Source organism: Meriones unguiculatus, chromosome 4 (genome assembly GCF_030254825.1).
Source record: "Meriones unguiculatus strain TT.TT164.6M chromosome 4, Bangor_MerUng_6.1, whole genome shotgun sequence".
NCBI lineage: Eukaryota > Metazoa > Chordata > Mammalia > Rodentia > Muridae > Meriones > Meriones unguiculatus.
Genome location: NC_083352.1, coordinates 39,662,975 through 39,680,053, shown reverse-complemented (window position 1 = coordinate 39,680,053; position 17,079 = coordinate 39,662,975). Strand labels below are relative to the sequence as shown.

Sequence of the window (17,079 nt, the reverse complement as noted above, 5' to 3'; positions counted from 1 at the left end):
CCCCCCTCGGCGGCCGGGTGTAAACAGAGCGGCTCCAGCCTATCATGTCTGGCTGCCGCTCGCAGCCGGAGCCCCGAGCCCGGCGCTGTAACGCGATCCGCTCCAGACCCAGGCAACTTGGCAGCGCCGGGCTCCGCTCCGCACGGCCACGGCGAGGGCGCGCGGCGGCAAGGTGGGTGAGCGCGGCCTGGGCGGCTCCTCGCGCCGCTCCGCTCCGCGCGCGGACCCGGCTGCGCCCCGGCGGCGCGGCTCTCCGGGCTCCCCGGGCGCGCGGAGGGGACCCCCGCCCCGGCGTGGCTCCCGCGGTCGGCCGCCCCCGGTGGCGTCGGGTCGGGAGGAGGCTCGGCGCGGGCTGGAATCGGTGCCCCGGGGCAGCCTTAGCATCTGAAATGAGGCGGCTTCTTAACCCCTGACGGGCCAGGTCTGAGGCTGTAGACCCTGGTGGAGGCAGAACTTTCCCCGAATACTCTTCTTCGCCACCCGGAGTGGTGCAGGTAGCCGCGGGGAGAGGGAGTCTTTTGTTCCCGGGGTTTTATTTTATTTTATTTTTTTAATTAAGTGGATCTCTTAAAATGAGCAATATCCAGTCCTAATCTTTGAGGTAAAACTGTCTCTTTCTCTCTTTCTTCCTCTTTTTTTCCCTAACCTCCATGTGTTCTTCGACTTTTGCCATATATCTTACGGAATTTGTTTGGAGCAAGTCGTAGCGAGCATGATTTCTAATAATTCATGTCAGAAATGTTTGAAAATCTGGCTCGGACGTAAATGAATCAACCTTTTGGTTTCATTAACCGAAATCCATCATTCTAATTGCTTAATCGGGTGTGTGGGGGGGGGAGGTACAAAATATTCTTGCTAATTAAAAGAGCAGGTTTCTGCCTGCGAAATACTCGGTCCCTTTTTTTTTTTTTTTTTTTTGTCGTGAGAGGATTTTTCAGGAGCACAGTCTCTAAAGAAATTCAACTTTGCAGATGGGCTTCGATGTGGGTTACTCTTGTGGAAAAAGAGTTGGGGATAGTTGGGGAAAACTTGTGCAGTTCTAGGAAAAAGAAAAGCCGTTCGCCTGCTTATGTGCGTTATTTCAATAAAACAAAGATCTGCGGCAGCTCCCGGAATGAGAAATCACATTTCCGCCCTCTCCTGTGCTAGCGTGCCTATCTCTGCAATATCTTACAAATGATACACACAGATGCATGTTCCTGTGTCACAAAGTCATTTTGTCCCTGCAAGCCTCATATAATCAAATTCAGTGTTTTAAGATGGGGTAGTCGCAGATTTGATCCCCTTCCACTAAAGTGGAAATACTTTCGGTAATTGAAAGCAGATTCCCCGTCTGGCGTGGTTCAAGCCAAGGTTTTCATTTTTTAAATAAACCTTTTGTTCTCTGCTTTTAAAAGAGCCATCCGGAGACCTCTGTGTGCTAATTATTAAAGTAGTTCTTCAGAAGGGATTGAAAATATCCAGAGGAGGCATTTTAGAAACACGGCTAACTTAGTTAAGCTCTCCTCGGTAGGCTGCTGGAGTATAGCAGCCAGGGCGCTCCACATTTCCCCACCAGATTCGCTGGCATCCAAATGCAACTGTAACGTTTAAAGCGCACAGCCCCCAAGCAGAGTGCATGTGTTTACAGTTTAGAAACTTGGCGAATTTTTGTGTTCTCCCTTTTTTTTTTTTTTTTAAATCCTGTGATTTGCACAACCTAATGATGAATTTAAATCCATTGGAAAAAGTCTCGTTAATTTAAAGAGATGTTGATTACATGCTAGCTGGTAGACTGAAATTAAAAAAAAAATGATTGCAAGTTGTTAATCTGGTTCCTGTCTCATCTCTGGGGGCTAAGTGTTAAAAGCTTTTAAAAAAAATGACTGTTAAGACTGAAATTGGGATACATTCTAAACAAAGAGTTACTTGAGCTCCTGGCTCAGAAGATGGAGTGGAGATGGCTAAGCACCTCACGTTCTGTAGGGCAGGGGCTCCAAAAGGAACTGTGGACTCATGAGGGAGAAAGTTCAAAGAGTTATACTTTAAACAAAGGCAGTTAAGATCAGAAAAAATACAGGTACAGCCTGAATACTTAGTTACTAGCTTTTTAACCCATCACACTGATTATTAATAAAATGTGAAGAGTATAGTGTGTGGTTTGATTTCTTAGAAACCACTTGGTAACTGCTGTGCCTCTCAAACACAGTTTAATAAATTGGAAGTAAACAATAACTCATCTTAACTGAGAAGGTACTCGGTTTACTATTTCTCATGCAAAAGTTCTTTTATGAAAATCATTTAAAAATATTTAGAAAAATTTTACCCCCCCCCCAATTTTTTGTACCAAGTTTTGGCAGTGTTTCGTCACGTTTCTTTATCAGTGCAGTGGCCTAGTTTATGGCATAATAGAATTTAAATTTTCTCAAAGATTTAAGGAAAGAGAACAGATTTAACGCGGGCCCCATTGTAGATTTTTGAACACTGATTTCAGGATAGAATCTTTGTCTGAAGATTTAACCTAATATAGATAGATTTGAAACTGGCTTCCCTATCCTGCTTGTTTTTATGTCCTTACATCTTTCTACTTGGCAAGGGGTGCAGGGGATCTTCTGTCATCCAAAATAATACATTCAGTTTATCATGGGACATCTGTCTTTCATAATGTAGACAAGTGGCAGAGGGAGGCACTTTCTAAATACAGTGATCTTGATAATTAATGCCATAAAATAGATTAAAATGCAGTATTCCAGGTATTCATTTCCTTAAAAGGGGCCACCAGAACAGCGTTGCTAAGCACCCATCACCACTGCAAGCAACAGAAAATGACCCAAATTAAAGAACCTGTTCTAAGCTGTATTCTTGTATTTTCTAAAGTGCATTTCAAAAGGTTTAACAAGACTCATTCAATTAGTAGAGAGAAAGGATCTGTTTTCAGCTCTGATCAGCAATTAAGAGATTGAGCGTTGGAGCATCAGTTCTTTATGTTTGTCGTTTATTTCGTTTCCTGGGCTTTAACTAAGTAATTGTTAATAAAGATTTTTAACAAACTTCCAGAAGTAAATCTAAAAAGTGGTCTGCTCATTTTAGCTTGCATTTAAATTTATTTTATATTAACTTTTCCTCACTTAAAAAAAAAAGTTTGTTTTACACTACAATATAACAACTTCACTGGAATTTCTTAATCTGTGCAAATACATATATGTGCCTACATACAAATGCAATTTCAACTAAGATTGAGCTGCAAATGTTCTGGCTTAGTTTAGTCTTGAGTACTTTTGCAACTATCAGTTGAGAAATGGGATATTCTTACTGACCATTTTGATATTGTGAACATGGCACCATGAAGAAGGTGCCGTGATGTGTCGAATTAAGAAAATAGATAAACAGATTTTGTTTGTTTGTTTTCTTAACCTTACAGTGAACCATGAGTCTGACTGGAACGTCTTTACAGTTAGGGTCTAAAGACCCAGAGCACAACTATTGGAGTAAGACTGTCTGGTGAACTGGTTCTTGGCTAATACCACCTAGTCACAGAAACAAATGGTGGTCTTCCAGTGGAAAGCAAGGACCAGAAAAATGTGGGATGTTGAAAACTAGGAGAGAAGAACATGAGGATTCCCAGTGGTTTAGATTAGGGGGATTAGCCAGACTTTGGCTGTATCATGTTGATCTGGACAGGTCTGAAGCATATAAACATAGCTTTTTAAGTATTCAATCATAAGTGCTGTTTTGGCTGTGATTGTCCATGAAGCATTTACACATCCTGAAACATGGAGATCTCATTGCCAAAAATAACAATCAGATTCCATCAAACAAAAGAGATGGTTTACATTAGGAACTCATATTCCTTAGCTGTATCAGGTTATTTGGCATTGGAGATTTCTCTTGCTGTAGATAATAGGAGATAAATAAAATTTGTATGACTTATTGAAGTTTTGTTTAGAATACAAGGTTATTATAATACTGATTTATATCTGAGGCCCATCTTGATGTCTCCAGCAATTTGGAATACATAGTTTGATTTTTGACATGTCAAAGGTTTTATTTTTTTCCTCTTTAATAAAGATAGAATGTATAGAGATTATAGATGCATGTAGTAAGTATGTTTGAAATTACACATTTTAATAGTTATGAGACCATTTGTTTAAAACTAGATGCTTATACATTGACTCCAGCTACAAACCTAGCTGTTAGTTACAAATCCTGTATTTGGGATCTGAAACAGCTACTTTTCATTTTTGATATGCCAGGTTAAAAGCAGTCCACCTCTTTGGCATCCCAGAAAAAGTTTGTGTCAGAGACTTAAGTGACAACAAATTAATTTCACAAGGAGAAGACTACTCAAAATGAACAGGGAAACATTTTTGGGCAGGTCCTGTTTAAATGGTAGTCAGACTTAGGAAACCACATGCTATAGTAATTTATAGAAAAAGTTTCTTAAGAGTCATCATTTGTTCCCCTTAATATTAAGGTAGTAGGGGACATGCTGCCTAGAGGCCCATAAAAGGTTTGAGCACTTTTTTTTTTAATGCCTTTTCTCTTAAGTAAAACAAAATTACCTTATATAACAAATTTAACATGGTTAACCTTTTATAATTATTTAACCATTATTTCACTTTACCTCCTGCTTAAAAGTTGTACATTAGCAGAGTGGACACCTGACTGAGCTCTTAAAAGTTTATTTGTCTTTCAATTCCTGTGATAGTAGGGGGCAGTACATCTCCTTAATTATCTTTGTTCAGGGAAACGGCGAAAGGCCAGGGTAGTTAAACAAGGCCATTTGGATTTGTGAGGTCGAAGTCAGATGCAGGGAAAGTGGTTAAATGCATTATCATCTTATTGAACCCATCATCAGTCAAGTGACCTTGATGGAGGTAGAAAAAGCCTTTTGGCCATTTTTATGACAGCAACCTCTCCCCTCCGCCCCCCGCTTATTTTATCACTGACAGATTTTCATATACTGGTTTATCATGGTCCCTTCTTTTATGTTTCATATGTTTATGCTCCCCTGTGGTAATGGTGAGAATTAGACCCCTGACTTCTTTTTCAATGACAGCAGATTTTCCTTGGCAACGTTATTTCGAATACATTGGTAAGTGTAGATGGAGATATTCCTTCATTAAAAATTAAGGTGATCAGACTGGCAGGCCACTCTCTTATTTGCTTTTAAAGGGGTCTTTTAATGATGCTGATTAGTCTCTGGGCAAAGAAGCTGCTGTTCTGCTACTTCTCAAATTGTTTTTTAAGCTATTTGGGGGACCTGCCAACTTCAATTTCAGCAGTGGGAAAAAAAATGTTTGTTTTAGCAAGTGCCTGGGTGTGTTTACTCGAAGGTTCTTCAGGTTTTAGTAGCCCTCTTGCTGTCATGCTGGAGCCACCACCTCCCGTGAGAAACTAAAACAAAAATTGTAAGATTTACAGTTTATATTTCTCAACTTTGTTGCCGATGTCTTCCTGGTGATGTATTTTCTATCAAGTCTTCTAAGATGTTGAGCACCCATTGTCCCACAGCAGAAGAGCTTTATTACACTCAACACAAGACCTAGCCTTTTTGGGAAGTTAAGTTGACTGCGGTCAAGTGTAGCATGTGAGAGTTCTGTTTTTCCAGGCTGGGCTGTGGAGCCTTACTGATTGGAGGTTGCCTTATGCTTTCTTTCCATTTTCCTAAATTCTCCTTTGTCACACCTAATCAAAACTAAACACAAATATTATCACAGGAGAGAAAAAAAAGGGGGGCCTATTATCAAAAACCTAAAATGTTATTTCAAGCTTTGCTGACGATATCCCCTTATCATGCTGTGAATTATGTAACATCCAAATTTCAGGAACTCACAGTCACTAGAAATAGGTCCTTCAGGAGAGTTACATCTTTTTGCTTGTTTGTTTTTTGCTTCTTTTTTTTTTCAGTCTTGGGTGTACTGCATTAAGAACCTTTTATGGAGAGGGAAAACATTCTGTTGTAACGCACCTAAACTAAGTTATAAACTGTCAAAGCTCCTCCTCTCCCACGCCACAGCCCAGGTTCAGCCAGTGTTCAAATCTTAGGCTGCTTCTCAAGTTCGCACATGGCTGTCGTGCCGTCTGCCTATCTCTTCCAGCCGCTGCACCGTCATTCCCTCCTTCCAGATATTCCGATTCTGTGCCAGACCCTTTCATGGTCCCCGCTCAGCCTCCATTGCTCTGTTAGTTCCATCCATGTCCCAACGTTTCTGCAGCCTTTGTGCTGTGTGGGCCTCTTCTTCTCATTTCACCAATCTGTCAAGATCCTACATGCATGGCATTTTTTCCTCTGGAACCTTTCCTGATTGCCTGGGGCAATGCCACCTTCTGTGCTTCCACGGGCATGTCAGACATATTGTTTTTTTTTAATAGAACTTAACACGTCATAACCATATCGTCTGTTTACATTTCTCTCCCCTACCAGGGGACAAGTTCTTTCAGGTCACAACTGTGCCTTACTTATCTTTACATACCAGCGTCAACCACAATGCTGAGACAGCAGTTGTCAATAAATGCCTGTTGAACGAATATCCTAAATACAGTTTGATTTATTGGTGACTGCAAGTCATTATTGCGAGAACATCAGTTACTTTATTGGTCTGTGCGAAAGTATTACAGTCTCCCTAGCTGTTGTTGAAGGCTAGGTATACCCTGTCTAGAAGGCCCTCTGTTAGTAATGCCTGTAGTCATTATTATGTCCTATTTTTGAGCCTTTACTGTGCTGAATGTTTCATACACACCATTTCATTTTCTCAGATACCCTCAAACAAGAGATTTCTCATTTTGCTGATTGGAAAAATGTTACTGTATAAGCTAACGTCCAAGGTTCCATGGCTAGCAAATGGCCAGACAGTAATATGAATATTGAATCTTCTGGCTCTCAACTTGGTCTCCTGATCGTCACATTTGTTGTTGTTGTTGAAGCTGAAGCATTTCTCACCCATCCAGTTGGGAATCAAAACCCATGGCCCCCTGCATTCACGTCCAAATTCTTTTATTAACTACTTAAAATTACTTCTGTCGTTCAGATATAGGAATGAATTTTAGAATAGGTTTATCGTTCTTCCCCTTGGCCATACTCTCGGTTTCATTTCTTGGTACTGCGTCATCAAGCAACCAAGATTATTTTTTTGGTGTCACTGTAATTTATACATAAAATAGGAATAGAAAAGTTCTGAGTTATGACTCTTCTCAGACCTAATCTTATTAAGTTTATTAGTTTTAACTTCTTGGAAGCCTTTTTGAACTAATATCCTGTTTCTTTGCATTTTGACTCAAGTGAGATTTTTTTTGAATAATTACATTTTGAGTAGATGTTGGGTAAGGACTTTTAAAAGAGATTCAGAGAGTCATAACAGTATATTTGAATAAGGAAAAAAAATCACACAGTTACCATTGGGAAAGACACTTAGTGGGGCTGGACAGACTCAGAACCTTTTGCCTACTGAGTAGGTGTGACACTGCGCTCTGCCTCCAGCCCTGAAGGGTTTTCTCATTTTTGAGATGAGGTGGCCTGTTCTTCAAGAGAGCCTAGAGGTGGATTGTAGTAGTTGTCAGGCCTCAGGCTCCTGAGTATCACCCTTTCAGGCTCTCACACATGCTTTAAACCGGTAACAGCTATTGAGAGTCTTCTGATGGAGTAAGGTAGTGCAGATGGCTTGGTTGGTTTTGGTCAACTCGGCACAGACTAGAATGGCATAGTCTTGGTTAGTTGTTGAAGTAGGAGGGCCCAGGCCGTCTGTGAGCAGTGCCACCATTGGCACTCGTATAAGAAAGCAAGCCGTGAAGATCAAGCCAGTGAGCAACTCCTGCGGTCCCTGCCCTCTGCTTCAGTTCCTGCCTCTAAGTTCTTGCCTTGACTTCCTGCCTTGGCTTCTCTTGGTGACGAACTAAGCCATTCCTCCTGGGCTGGTTTTGGTCAATGACAGTAGCAACAAAAACCAGGCTAGAAAAGAAGACATACTTACCTATCCATATTTGTGTGTGGGTGTGTTTGTGCACACGTGTGCTGGAGATCAACCTTAGCTGTCTTTCTTCAGAAGCCAGCAAGTTTGACGTCCTGGGCGTGTCTACTCGGGGAGGCTGTCTGGTCTGTAATGCCACGCATCTTCTTGTTCCTGTCCCTCGGCTCTAGGAGCCACCGCCATCCTCTGCTCATTAAGGTGGACGCTGAGGTTTGCGCTCAGGGCTTTGAGCTTGAACGGCGAGCACGTTACTAAGTGCACTGTCTCCTCTTGAAGACACATTCTTTAGAATGACAGTTTACAGTAAGGCCAGTATGTCCGAGTGGCTGGGACAGAGAAATAAATGCTATTATTACTTTTTCCTTTCTTATTTGCTGCTGAAAGAGACAAAGGGTGCTGTTCAAATAGAAAAAGTCTGAATTTCTGTTCTCTTGCCTCTATGAACAAAATAAAAGCCCACACAGTTTTTTAAAAAAGTAATGTAACTAACTTCACTTATGAAAATACATAGAATTGGAGACCTTAAAAACCCAAAACATCTTGAGAATCATTTGATTCAGATTGCACAGTTGTTAGCAGAATAAGAAGGCCTAGTAGCACTTGCAAAGGTTCACTGCAACAAACCTTGTCTATTTACTTTTCTTTTTTTCCCTTCTCTTTTCCCCCTTTGCTTCAGTGGAGTGCTGACGCAGACACGCAGGGCCTTGCATGTGCCAGGCAAGCACCTACACATGCACATTGAGCTCTGTCTCAGCCCTTCTACTCAGTTTGAAACAGAGTCCTACCAAGCTGTGCTTTAGCCCTGGGTGACCTCCCACCTGGAATCTTTGTGCCTCAGTTTCGTGGACCACTGTGCAGTCTCCATGAGGAACCCTTTATTACGGACATTTGATTTTCAGAGCAGCTCATCTAACTCCCGTCTTGTTAGAAGCTGAAACCAGTGAGAACCTACATGGGCCATGTTCTTTCTCCAGTGGGAATGTGGGAGATAAGAAGTATGTGGGATCCAGGGCCCTAAATATGTATGTGGCAGGCTGTTCATGAAGTAAGCCCTGTCTTTACTCCTTACATCATAGATGAAGCTTAAAGAGGCTAAGTAATTTGTATGAGGTTATTGAATCACTAAATTACAAAAATGGGGGATCGGAACTCAGGCTTGTACTCTGCTCACCTTTGTATCCATCGTTACTGTTGCCATGTAAGTGTAGTTCTCCAGGTAGGATTTGTTCTGACTTCCATCCTAGCTTTATTCCGTGTAGCTTCCCTTTATTCTCATGACCAGGAATATGGTGGCCACGCAGAACTTTTATCAATACTGCTGCCATTGACTCTTTCGAAGATTTCCATATTTGCTCAAGGCAAACTGTTTCATTTATCAACACATACTTATTAAGGGGGCAGGTGTTTCTATTGTGTCCTCTGTTTGTTTTTAATTTTATTTTTGTGAGACATGATCATAAATGATCATCTATGGTGTGGCCAATGTCCACTCCCTGACTAATAGCCAACAACGATTTAGCATCATTGATTAGAAAATTAGTAAATTATGCCCTCATTGACATTTCTAGTTCCCATTTAATAGCTTGCTTACTTAATTGATAGCTAGTGTGTTTGCTTTTAAATGCTATTAACACATCAAAATAGTGTTTATTGAACCCGGCAAAATGATAAATTATGTTTGTTTTCACTCCTTTATTCCCAAGTCTAATCTATTGGTTGTTTGGAGTATTTGTTTGTTTCTTTGTTTTTGTTTGTTTGTTTGTATTTTAATTGTTTTATATATGTGTGTGTGTATATATATATATATATGTACATATATTCTGCTGAGGTTCTTTACTTAGGACATCAAGTAAATTAGCATAATTACTAGGAAGCATGACCTTGGAAAAATTGCCTGACTTTCCTGAATATACCCAGCAAATGAATGTTTTTAAACAAGGCAGTTTCTATTAGAAGTTCTGTAGGGTTTCTTCACCTGGTTCCAAATTCTTGAAAAAAAAAAAAAAAATGATGTATGAACAAGGAATGCATTTTTTTTTTTTTTTTTTTGTATTTACGTTTATACCCACATCCGTCTTTTCTGTGCATGTCCTGCACTTTTTTCTAAGGGTGAGTCCCTGATGGTGGTTTTTGTTGGTTCAGCTGAGAAAATGAAGAAGGCACCTCTGGCCGAGGAGCCCGAGAAACCAGCCCTCTCCTCACCTACTGTCAGGAAAATGGCTGCTAAGTGGTGCGCTGCCTCTGCTTCCCAGGGTGCTTCTCTCCTGGTCCCGAAAGGAAGTGGCTGTCTGCGTTACGCAGATGATGACCGTTCCTGGCTTCCTTAGAGTGCCTTTGCCGGCATGGGTTTGAAACCATCCCTTTGAAATGGAGTTTGTGAGGTAGTCTTGGTCCATAGGCATGCCTGGCTGCTCACCAACCGCACAGGCACACTGCCCCAGCCCTTAGCTTCCCATCCCCCCATTCCTCCCAAAACATCACATCAGTTCTCAAGAGAGAACTGCAGTTAATTATATTCGGAGTGGGGGGAAGTGATGCTAGACCTCTCAAAGAGAAATTTTGATACTGTGCTGAGAGATGGCTGCGCCACTTGAGAGAGGCCGTGGGTCCTGCACTGGCGGCTTTGAAGGTGATAACAGTCCTCTGGATGAGAGGTAGTATATTTTAAAAGGTCTATTTTTTTTTTAAATTGTGTGTATGTTTGGGGTTAAGGGGTAGGTGCTGGGTGGCTGAGTATGTGCACAGGCGTTACAGCTGTCTATGGAGCCCAGAGATGCCAGAAGCATTTGCTGTTGTGGAGGCCCAGTGTGGGTGCCGGGAATGGAGCTCGGGTCTGTTGCAAGAACAGAACACAATCCTAACCTCGGAGCTCTCCCTCTAGCTCCACATTCTAGTGTTTTTAGTTGCTGAGCTACAGGCTGTTATAAACCTTTTCACAGGACGCGAGGAAGGCCTGAACCAGGATGGTGTTCTTAACGGACAGAAAAATTAAATCATGATGTTCGGAAAGTAAAACTGTATAGTTGTTTTTAATCAACGTCATTGAATGAACAGGCTCCATAGCCTTTAGAAATGATTAAGGTCTATGGATGTGTGTATCTGACTTCTTTACAGTGTATTTAAATTTCACACACATTGCATTTTATACAAAAAGCAAAGCTCGGTGTTCACTTGAAGCTCCTGGTTAGAGACAGGGAATTTAGGATATGAACTTATCCATAAATTGAAAATATTAGTCACTTTTATCCTGGGATACCAACATAGGCTCCTGATCTTTTTTTTTTTTTTTATTAAATTTTATTTCTTTGTTTTGTGTGTGGTTATGTGGATAGAGTGTATATGCCGTGGTTTGTGGGTAGGAGGCAGAGGATAACTTTGAGGAGTCAGTTCTGTTCTTCCATCCTGAGACTATCAGGAATTGAAGTCAACTCTTCAGGCTTGGCAGCGAGCATTTGGGCCATCTTACTGGCCCAGCGTCTGAACTCTTACACTTAGTGTTAAGGATTGATACTGATTACCGTTTCAGTTTATCAGAAACCAAGCATTTGCATTATGACTGTATCTCTGGGGCTGGAGAGATGGCTCATTTAAGAACACCAGCTGCTTTTCCAGAGGATCTGGTTTCAATTCCCATATGACAGTGCTCACTGTTCTAACTCCAATTCCAAAGGATCCAGTGTCCTCTTCTGACCTCTGCAGGCCCCACAAATGCAAATGGTATATAGATATATATCCAGACGCATTAATGATAATGAAAATTCTTAGTAAAAAAAATACCTTTAGGTATCTTTTGTGAGGTGATTCCTAGCCTTGGTTTTAGCAGTACTCAGTGTTATGTCTTGGAAGGGGACCATTTGCCCACATCTGTTAATTCCTGTGGTGTGAAATGGAAGCTCTCTGGAAAAAAAAAAAAAAAAGATAACCAGTTCTAAATTCTGATGAAAGGACAGGTCCTCGTCAGGTCCCCAGAACTAAGCACCTTGAACGTGGAATCAAGGTGAATTTAAAATTCTATATTGAATTCCTTCTCTGTTTCTTAAACCGCCACTAATAAAATTATTTTGTCTGAAGCCGTTCTGTTTAGGAGAATTCTGCAGTTAAGTGTATAGCACCGCTATGATGGTCACCCATATTCTGCTGAAGTGTCTCTGTCCGTGATGTCAGCCGTGAGAATAAGCCCATTTTCCTCATGACCGAAAGGAGGACACCAGCTACTAGTTAGCCGGGGCAGAGAAAGGGTGGAAGAAAGGAAAGGGAGGAGTCACGGTGGTGCTTATCTGTCTGTAACATTTTATTTCTGCTAAATGAACAAGATAAGTGACGTTAACCATTTGTGATATTGCTCTCCAAACACTGTGTCACTCAACATTTAACAGATCTATATATTTCCATAAAGTGAGTGTGGGCTCTGATTTCTTTTTTAAATGGTATTTTAATCCCAGTAACCAGTAACTTCAAGTTATTACACATAGTTATGATTACAGTGACAATTTTCTCTGTGTAAAGTTAGAAATTGATATGCTGCTTTATTATATATATTCGTGGTCCATGTTATGATTTTTTTTCCTGTTTTGAATTTTGAAGCAAGTCTCTCTCTGTGGTCCAGACTGGCCCTCAAATGTCCAGTTCTCCTACCTGATTCTCTCCATGATAGGACTGAAGACGTGAGCTATAATATTGCTTCACCTTGCATCTGCTGGTTTCTTAAGGGAAGTCAGTCCATAAGATGAAAAAGTGAATTTATATAGCATTTGTTGAAACAAACAAGTTTGAGTCTGTTTAAGCGAATATAGCCGCAATGTATATATTCAATCTGTTATTAATAATCCAATGAACCATCTCTTTGGAGAGCTCATTATATCTTCCTATATATATTTCACACCTTAGATTTTTCTCTTTATTTCAAAAATGACCAATTAGATGATACCACTTTGATCTTTTCTACTCCCCCTCCAATTGTATCATATCAAGAAAACATTTAAGCCTGATTAAACTAGGTACCAGATATGGGCCAGTGACAGAGAGAAGCCAAAGTGGGACAGAAGATGGCTCAAGAGCAAGCTTTGACAGTCGGAACGTGTGAGGTCTATTTGCTCAGCCACTCAGTAACCTACCTGGTAGTTCACAAAAGGGGCTTTTGGAGAAAGAGGTCACGGAAGTCCATTGAAACCAGCGTATGGAGGGCTTTGAGTCATAAATGTAAGTGTTTAGATGTTTATTAAAGAGGCTACTGGAACTTGGCATGAAACGTATTTACAGTGATGATGGGCTTTCCTTACTTTGATCCTGCTCACTCATAACTTCTGTTAAATAGCTTAAATTGTAGTTTGTCAATCTAGGCTTCCCAGGGCAAGGCCTTCCGAACACTGTGTCCTCAGGGCCTACAGCTGCACCAGCCACGTGACTCATGTTTAGTGAATACTTGTGTTTTGAGTTGGAAGAATGCTTACACCAAGATGCAAGAAGGTTAGATAACAGGTGAGAGGGAGAGCTACACGCTTAAACTCTGACAGATCAAGGATTAACAATAACGCGTGACCCCTAGCTTTATGTTCAGTCCCATGCTAAACCTTTGTACAGGTGTTTCCATCGGCCTGGATTTTTGTTTCCACCTTTTCCATTCTCACCCCCAGTTCTTATAATTTCATTTCATCTGTGACGTCATCGCAAACTGTTAGTACTTCTTTCTGCCTCTGAAGCAGGTTGTATTCACCTACAAAGAGGGTGGGTTAGCTCATCCCATCTCTTTTCCAGAGGCTGCAATCCCAGGACCAGAAATATTGTCTTCCCTTTGGCATTTGTTGGATTTACTTTTAATCAGAGGACTATATGTATTTTTCTTTTTTTTTTTTTTTTTTTTTGACAGAGGTTGCAAACATATAGCAAAAATTACTTCTGACAGATTGGAAAGAACCCCTTAAAACTGGCACACACTCTTTTTTCCTATGCAGTTGAAACAATAGGAACATTTAAGATTTCTGCAGCTCTCTATGTGATGACCTTGCAAATTCATGATTAGCTCATCATCTTGCAATTTAAAAGCAAAGGGAAGAAAAATCAAAATGCTATTCTGATTCCGAGTGACAACCTTGAAAGTACAGGCGCCACAAAGGGAACCATTGTGCAAAAGCTTTGCGGCAACTAGGCATCAGTTCGCCATTATTATGGTCTGCATTTTACATAGTGAGACTATTAGCTATAGCGCCTACTGATGGTGTGTTTTAGTACACTTGGTAGAGTACTTTAATCCCAGTAGTATCGCTTGTGCATACATTTATAATAATTTCCCTGAAAAAGATGTTCTTTGTTACTAAGATCAGTATGATATCAAGGAGTAAATGTTTTTCTGTGGATGAAGAAATAGAACCCTATTATAAACATGCCTAATTGTCACTGGATTGTTAACCTTCAGTTCCACCATTTGAAAGGAGAGAAGATAGCACTATATGGTTTGCTTTAAATAACGGGCTTCCCTAAAATATGAGATAGTCACCTGTGAGCCAGGGCTCTGACATTACTATAGCTCCTCAGGCTCAAACATTTACAAATGACGGGCATCTCAGTCTCAAAATGAAGGAAGAATACTAAAGTATAGAAGAGGTTCCTGCTAAATATACACGGTGATGCCCAATCTTAGAAGCTTTTCGCTTAGCGTCTTAAAAGTTGTAATGGTAAATCATGAAAACATTGAAGCCTTTTTCAAGATAACTGTATCAGAGAAATAGGTTTTATTTTTTCTTTAGTTTTGAGACTTTTATACACTTATGCAATGAAATATCATTTTGTACCCACATTCCTGCCTTCATCTCCCTCCCTACCACTAACAAGCTTTCTCCCAACTTGATGTCTTGTCTTTTGTTTGTTGATTTTTTTATACCCCCACTAAGCACAGTTAAAGCCGTCTGTAAGTTCATGCTCGTGGACCCGCCCAAGGGAGCCTGGGGATCATCTTATGTCCTTAATAAAGAACGATCCTCTCCTCAGTGACAGGAAGGCCTGGACATTTTTTATTCTGTCCATGCCAAGATTTGGGCCAGCTTAATCCTGTGCAGGTAACCGCAGCTCTGTGAGGTGACCAATGGTGAGGCCGAGTCTTGTCCTTAACAGCCCCCCTCCCCTCTAGCTCTTCTGTTATTTCTGCCTCCTCTTCATGCTCTTCTCTGAGCCTTGGTGCTGGTAGATCAATATAAATGTCCTGTTTAGGGCTGATCACCGAGTCTGTTCATTTTCAGCACTTGGAACAGTTTTCTGTCTCTCCATTAACTACTGACCAGCGCTACAGACGCTGTCTCTGACCAAGAGTAACCTCTCCTTCATTGTCCATTGCTTTCTTTGACTTTTTTTTCATTCCTATACATGTGAAATCATGCGTGTTTTTCTTTCTGTGACTGGCTTATTTCACTTAAAGTGTCCTCAATGAGAAACAGTGGTCCTCACTTCAGATTAAGAGATTCCTCATTTCATAATAAGAGCACTGGAAACTCAGAGTTGTGAAATCAAGGCAGTTTATTTTATGATCTTTCCAAGTCCAGCATCAGCCCAGAATGGCAGATACACTGATTGAGTCGGAGAACAATCTTTCCAAGCCCTAACCCACGGCCCTCGCTTCCTTTCTTGAACAGTCAGTGGGGTCATCTGGGTTCGATCTTTGCCCCATCACTTGCATTTGTCTTTTCTCAACAAGAACTGTGTGTGGATTCATCTCTGCCTTCTACATTGCATTTATTTGAAAGTTGATCTGATGCCTGGCCTTGCAGGCAAAGCTGGCTGTGAGTGATCATTGCGGGGCGAATTGCTAGACCAGTAAGCATTAGCACAGGGCGAGAGGTTTCTGTTCGCTCGTAGCTGGACCTAAGTGGCGTGGAGACAGCTTTGAAAATGACCGTAAGGTTTGATTTTTTTTTAACAACTTCTTTTTACTTTTCTTTTTAAACTTTGGTCTCATTATGTATTTCTTTTAATGTTTTAAACTTATTTAAAATTTTGGGGTTTTTCATATGATCTCATTCAGAACTGAAAATCAACTAATTCTGCTTATCTAAATAACTATTATTTTATCTTTGGCCTTCAGACTAAAGCTGATTTAGTTCCGGTAGGTGCTTGGTTTTCAGCCTTCAGGTTTTTTTTTTGAAACTTCCCTGGGGAAGTCCCATGGGGACAATGGGAAGCAAGGGGGCTGGTGCAGGCCTCTTAGTTTGGGTTTTGACTTTGAACAGATTATGTCAGAGAAGTAGAATTCTGCATTGTGGTGGTTTCTACTTATAACCTTATTGACTTCAGTCAATACTTGGTGTGTTTTCTATAGTAAGATTCACATCCTTTGCTTATTGTTGTTGTTGAATTGGAAGGATTGTAAATGTGGCCCTCCTTGCTTCCTAAACTGATCAGTATCCCACACCCAAATGTCTTTATTCTTCTGCTGCTCATTGAATAAATTAACTCGGTGTGCATCTTGGAAGGTCTTTTGGCTTATAGCGCAGACACAGTGTCTGTGATAATACCATTGAGGTTTTGGGCGGGTGGAGGGCATATTGATCACTGGCTCTCAGGTGACTGAGTAAAATACCCATTCAACCTATTAATTTTCTAGTAAGGCTTCCTTAAGGAAAGAATGGGCACGATGAAACAAACATTTACAGTGATTTTATAGAAACCACCAAGGTAAGACAATATTTCGAGGGAGCCGTGGGATAAATACGTTCTTCCTAAAATTTCATGTGGGTGAGTGTGTGTGTGTGTGTGTGTGTGTGTGTGTGTGTGTGCATGCATGCTCAGGCACATGCATACATGCACACACTAAGGCCAGAGAACCACCTCAGATGTTCTCAGGCGTCATTTACCTTGTTTTCTGAGTCCTTGGAAGACTCACTGGCTAGGGAGCAATAGGGCCCCACCCTTTCCTGCTTTTTCAGCTGCTGGGCTTGAAGTGCTAGCCGCTGCTACTAGCTTCTCTTCTGTGGGTTCCGGGGATTGAACTCACATCCTCACACGCATTGAGTGCCTTCCCTCCCCAACCCAACCCCCCCCCACCAAGTTTGTCTGTTGAAACCCGATCCCCATTGAGATTATTTTGGTAACAGAACCCTTCCAGTAATGCCTCCATCATGGGTGGGGGGCACGCCTCCTCAGCCTG

The 17,079-nt window shown here is 41.2% G+C and overlaps 1 protein-coding gene across 19 annotated transcripts in view; it reads left to right on the top strand.

The window, feature by feature from the left end:
* Nucleotides 1-17,079, top strand: part of Tenm3 (teneurin transmembrane protein 3) — a 2,741,632-nt gene that overhangs the window by 2,413,346 nt on the left and 311,207 nt on the right. Inside the window, exon 1 of one of the 19 annotated variants that reach the window (XM_060381779.1) lies at nucleotides 17-172. The exons of the other annotated variants lie outside the window; for them this stretch is intronic. The gene's annotated coding sequence lies outside the window, so the exon portion shown is untranslated. Of the gene's footprint in view, nucleotides 1-16; nucleotides 173-17,079 lie in introns of those variants that run through there. 19 annotated transcript variants of the gene reach the window in all.